Genomic DNA, 6,586 nt, shown 5'->3' with positions numbered 1-6,586 from the left:
ATCCTTAGCAGTCACTCCCCTCCCCCAACAGTCTAATGTGTTTTGTCACAATGACATAATGTAGCGTGTGCTGAACTTTCCTCCAGAGCTCCATTTCTGTTCCCTACTTAATCCCTAGGTACAGGAATGGGATCACTTATAGCTCTAACCTTGACAGCATAGTTTAGTATCATGCCTGGCACATGGAAGACTACACAGCAACAGATGCAATATTCAAACATCATGCAAAGAAGAAGGTTTATTTGTATGATGTGTTTGTCGAGTTTTTTCTCTACTGAAGATTCACCCCTAACATTAAAAACAAACAAAAACCCACCTTCGAGCAGCAAAACCAAAAAAAAAAAAAAAAAAAAAAAGAATGTCTTTTATTATCTCCCCAACCTGCCCAGAGCTATAAAGACCAAATGTAGCTATTTCCCCAGGACTGAAGATTCATGGAACACCAGGGTTTTCTGTGCAAAACTGGGAGAGTTATGGGCAAACTGAAACTGCTGGTCATTTTACCTGGACCTTCCAGTTCCCTATCTAGATATATAGATTTACTTAACTAAAGTACAACCCTTAGTTTCTGAAAAAAATCAGTACTATAATCATATCATTTGAAGTAGAAAAAAACCCAAAAGCCTATTTCCTTAATTTTACATGTGAAGTTAAGGAGGCCCAGATAAAGGTAAATTACCTACCATAAATAACATTATTCTGACATCCTGATTTCAAATCCAGTGCTCTCTTTGTGTGTGTGTGTGTGTGAGCGCTCTCTCTCTCTCTCTCTCTCTCTCTCTCTCTCTCTCTCTCTCTCTCTCTCTTCCTGTTGAGATGGAATCCTAAGCCAATAGTTAAACTCAAGTCTGTGGCAAGCACTGAGTGAGTTTGTGTGGTCAGTTCTAAACAACGATGTGAGGAGATAATACTGTGGTCAAAAGAGTGGGGGGAAAGCAAACACACTAGACATTTAGTGAGAATAATCAAATGTTAAATTCTAAAGTAGCAACAACTTGACTGAAACTGAAACCCATCAGTTAATAAGATTCACAAGACCTGGGACTACAGAGACAGTTTAACAATTAAGAGTACATACTATTTTCCCAAAAAACTCAACTCATTTTCCAGTGCCCACATCAGACAACTCATAAACATTTTTAACTCCAGTTTCAAGGAATCTGACGCCCTCTTATGGCTTCTTCAGGCAACTTTACACACACACACACACACACAGGCACACATGCACACATACACATGCACACACGCACAAGTGCACACACACTATATGTGCATGTGAAAGAGTTAAAAATAAAATAAATAATTGTTAAATGATTCATGAGAACTTCTAGTTAAAACATGATTTTTCCTAAATACTTTGATAAGATAATATCATTTGTACCTGCTTCCACTGTAAATATTTTAGAAAAAAAATCAAAGAAATGAAGCCCACTGAATTAAAGAATGCTATCAAGAATTGAAGGATGCTAAAAGTTAACAGCCTGAGTACTAGGACAATGGTTTAGTCCATAAAGTGCTTGCTGTGTGAGCATGAGGACCTGAGTTCAGAGAGCTAGCACTGAAGTAAAAGTTAGGTGTGGAGGCAAGTGCCTCTAATCCTATAGCTGGGGATGGAGGAACAGGAGTGTGCCTGGAGTCTTGTAAAACTAGTGAAATAACCTGTCTCTAAAAATAAGCTGGAGAATGAGAAAAGAAATACTCAACTCAGTTTCTGGCCTCTGCATCCCCACACATAAAAGCACACACACATACACACTCCCAGATTAATCCTGTCTCATTCCAAAGCTGAGATTCAGGGATACAGGGCTAAGTGTTCATCTAGCATGTCCAAGCCTGTGTAAGGCCCTGAGGTTTTTTTTTTTTTAAGTTAAAGAGTGAGCAAACTTGGGAGTGTGGGTGCAACAATTCACAGGATGAGTGATTTTTACTCTACTAGTAACCACCATAATGACATTGATTCATTAGTCATGGGTTCTGTTGCCCTAGAAAGGGATAATAGTTTGTTAAATCATTATAAATAAGTATTAATTCATAAAAGAATTTTTGAGGACTGGTGAGATGACTCAGTGGTTAAGAGCATTGACTGCTCTTCCAGAGGTCAGCGAGCAGGTCTGAGCAAGAGGGAGAAGGGAAAGGGGTGGGGGGTAAGAAGTTTTGAATGTCTTTTTATGATAAGCAAAGACCTAGGAGAAAAGACAGAAAAAGGAAAAGATCAGAGATAGATATATTTCTAAACTACAACTCATGGTTACTGCTCTGACCACAATTTAACTGGAAAAGAAGCTGTTGTATTACACAGTGTTATTCATCCAGGGGCGAGAACACTGATTCTGCTATAAAGAAAAGCATTTGGAATTGGGTCTTTCGGGATCCTCACTGTAACAAGAGAAAGAGAAGGACTTTCTATGTCAACTCAGTCTTAGGCTAAAGTTATCTGCACAAGTAAGAAGTTCAAATTTTATCCTGGAAAATACTTGGGCTGGAGGATTTTTTTGGTTATAGAGTGCAGTTTTCTCTCCAGCTCTCCAACAAATTTCTATGTGTCAGGAATCTATACCATAAAAATAGCTTTTCTATTTCCCTTGTCCTCTATTTCACAAGCTGGGAATTTTTTTATTAGAAGCTGTATAATCACTTTATGTTTTAGCAATTTGATAAGGCTATAGAACATGATAAAAAGAACTGAACGTGATCATACTGCCACCATATGTTTTTTCCTCTGTAGATTTCATGAAGATGGTTTAACTACCAAATCAAACGAATGAAAGTAGGTTTGACTCAACTTTCTTCAAATGTTCATGATCAGATACTAAAATTCAGGCATATTCAAAACAATACTCCTACTATTAAATATTAATTTATCATAAAACAAAAAAAGAATTTTAATATTTAGTGACAGAAAAAGGCTCATGTATACTAAAATCTACCTTTGTATGTAAGCCTTCTCAGTTCTAACTTTAAAAGAATCTATAAACATAGTTTTCAACATTCTATAATATTTTGATAAAATGAGTTCCCTCCAGCTGACTTTTTAGCTTTAAATATTAATAAATCATTTTGATACATTTTGTAGCATTTCCTTTTTAATAATTGTAGCAAATATTGCTTCATGATAATAAACTCTTCCTTAAGTTGTCATGGTCCTTCCACAGAAGTCATTTGTGATCCAGTTCTTTTTTTAAATAATTACTTATTCATTTTATGTATTTAAGTACACTGTAGTTGTCTTCAGGCACAAATGAAGAAAGTCAGATCACATTACAGATGGTAGTGTGAGCCACTACTTAGATGCTGAGAATTGAACTCAGGACTTCTGGTAGAGCAGTCAGTGCTCTTAACTGCTGAGCCATCTCTCCAGCCCCTGTGATATAGTTCTTGAACAATCTAAACAATTTAAAAGTTTCCCTTTTCAAGACTACATATGGAATTATAATTCTTAAAATGCTTGCTTACTGTAGTAAATGTTGATACCTACCAATCTACTAGATGTTGAATATTAAATCCCTGGGTTTGGAACTCCCGGCCATACTTCATTTAGCAAAAGCATCAAATAAGAAAGTTATGTTTATAACAGTCAAAGTCTTCAAGGTACTAAGATGACTGTTTAAACATACTTCAGTTCAACAGACTTGAAGTCTAGGTTCTAGGTACTTACTTGGGTTGATTAAAGAAATATTAAAGTAATTTTGATAGAATTACTATATTAAATTATGATTTTTACAATCGAAGCATTGGAATATGTGCTAGTGCTCTATTAACTACATTATCTGACATCTAAGTCCTTTGTGCTGTGTTAACTAAATGATAACAGTATAATTAGTCTGAGCTTATCTCTTCATCTATTCAGTACAACCTAATGAAAACAAATCAGAAAAACCTTGTCTAGTTTTTGTGTCTATGAAAAAGCATTAAATTAAATAGTTGAATCTAGCCTGGCAGTGGTGGTGCACACTTTTAATCCCAGCACTAGAGAAGCAGAAGCAGGCATAGCTCCGAGTTCAAAACCAGCCTGGTCTACAGAGTGAGTTCCAAGATAGCCAAGGCTACACAGAGAAACATTGTCTTAAAAAAAGAAAACAACAACAAAAAAGGTTGAAACCCACAAGACAATTTTCATTTGCAATTTCTGTGATCTCTATGTGAAAATAATAGAAGGTTAAATGGTCAAATTGTACTGGCCCATAAGTAACTTATAATGCCTATAGGAAACAACTGCCATCATGATTTATCATGACTAATAGTGCCTTGCTTCTGTTATTATTCTGTTCCACAGCAACTCAGATGTGTGAGAAAATTGGGGAAGGGTATTAGTTTAGAGAATGTGGGAAATAATCCAACACACTGGTGTGGGAGTACGAGGCAGGAACAAATGCCAACAGTAGTCAACTAACTGTGTCTGACTTGGCTCAAGTGAAGGGAACCATTATGTATTCTGATACGGATGAAAATGGACTATGGCACAGAAACACAGAGCAGTCATATGTTCACAGGATATCTGGCAACCTAAAGTTCACATGAGAAAAAGAAAGCATGAAATTTTACAACCACACAGAACAGAATGTCTGCAACGCTATAGCTGAGCTAACTGTTTTTTTTAGTCTTTCACGTTGCTTTTCCCCCTGTCAGTTATACCACAGATACCACATAATAGGCAACAAGTGAGCCAGCTGCACTGCCAGCAAAGCTCTGGTGATTATTAGAAGAAAAGCTGACTAAACTCTAATAAATTAAATGCATTCCCACAAAGGTAAATATGGAAAGGAATTGCCATATTTCAACTTGTATTTTTAATACCACCTCCTGCTATAAAATTTGACTTGTGTTGAAGGAATGGAGAGAAACCCAATCAGGGCCAAGTCAAAATAACTTCACACCTAAAAGTTCACAATACTATCAGGTCTTGGTGGCACATATCTGTAATACCAACCCAAAGGACAAAGGGGCAGGGAGGCCACTGTTAATTCAAGACAAACCAGGTTCACATAATGAGTCCCAGGCTAGTCAAATTGTAAGACCCAACTCAAAAATAGTTTTATACATGGTTGTTTTCATTTTCTGTTTGGTTGGTTTTATTTATTTGCTTCCTTTTGGGGGAGAGTTTTCTGTACAATAGCCTTGGTAAGACGAATTCATTATGTAGCCCAGGCTGGTCTATTACAGGGACAATCTTCCTGTCTCAGCAACCAAAATGCCTGGATTTCAAGCACAAACCATAATACCTGGTTCATTTTTTATTTGTAATCCAAATTTTATTTAAATTAATACATAAAGCATAACAAAATACATATTAATGATGTAGCACACAATATGCTATACACATATATTGCATCATATTCAAATTAGGCTAAACATATTTACCTCAACAAATATTTGTAATTTCATTATGATGAAAACTTTCAGAACAGTGAATAATTTGAGCCAACCCAAGAGAAAGGCTTTGAAAGTTGAAGCCAGGAAAGCCAGCATGGCAAGGATGTCCCAAGCCTGCAGGAACTCAATTCATGTAAGATATGACCTGGATGCTAGAAATGGAATTACAGGAGGTCCACCCTCTTGGATTTCAGTCTGGTTCTGGGAGAGTTGTTTCTTGTTATTTTCCTATCCTCCTCTTTTGCAATGGAGATATCTATTTTGTGCCATTTTATCAGTTTTCTGTTGTTTTACTGGGACCTCCAACTAAGAGAGTCTTAATTTTCAGAGAACATTCAATACTTAGACTCTTAAATAATGTTGGAAGTCTTAAAATTTTAAGAACTTTGAGAGTAGATGAAGTGTAATTTTGAGTTCACCATGAGCCTTCAGGAGTCAAAATGAAATATGGTCTGAACACCAAAATGTCTCTATAGGTCCATGTAGTGAATTTTTGTACCATAGCTAGGGGAGCTATTTAGGACGGTTACAGTAGGGCTTGGGTGGATGAAGGAGGACTTTAGGAGTGAGCCTTTGGAGGTTATGATTTGTCCTCAGCTCCTTCCTTACTGCCCATTTTCTGTCCAGCGTGAGGTAAGTGCCCATGTCACTTGCTTCAACCACCATGATCCTCCACTATACCATAAGCCAAAAATCAAGCAAACAAAGATTATGAACTGAAACCTCTGAAACCCTGGCTAAAACAAATAATTTCTTACTTTAAGATGAACTTTCACATAAACACAAAAGTAATATGCATAGTGTGGAAAATTATTCAGTCATAAAACAGAATCAAGTATCAATATACAAGTCAGGATGGACAAAGTTAGTAACTCTTATAAGCCGATATAGCTAGTCACCAAAGACCAAATCTGCACTTTCATATTGATGATACATATTGAAAATAGTCAAATTAATAGAGATATTAAGATAGAATAATAAAATGGAGACAAGTTAAGCAGACAGGTAATGAAAATGATGGGAGATTATATATTATATAAGCATTATATATATATATATATATAATGAGCATTATTCACAGATAAGAAGACTGTGCCATTTGTAGGAAAGTAAACAGAATTTGAGATTGTCACATCAAGCAAAATAAACCAAATAGACAAATATTAAATGTTTTTGCTCATATGCAGATTATAGATTTTAAAAGGACATCAAGGCA

Source organism: Apodemus sylvaticus, chromosome X (assembly GCF_947179515.1).
Source record: "Apodemus sylvaticus chromosome X, mApoSyl1.1, whole genome shotgun sequence".
Taxonomy (NCBI): Eukaryota; Metazoa; Chordata; class Mammalia; order Rodentia; family Muridae; genus Apodemus; species Apodemus sylvaticus.
This window is presented reverse-complemented; position numbering follows the sequence as displayed.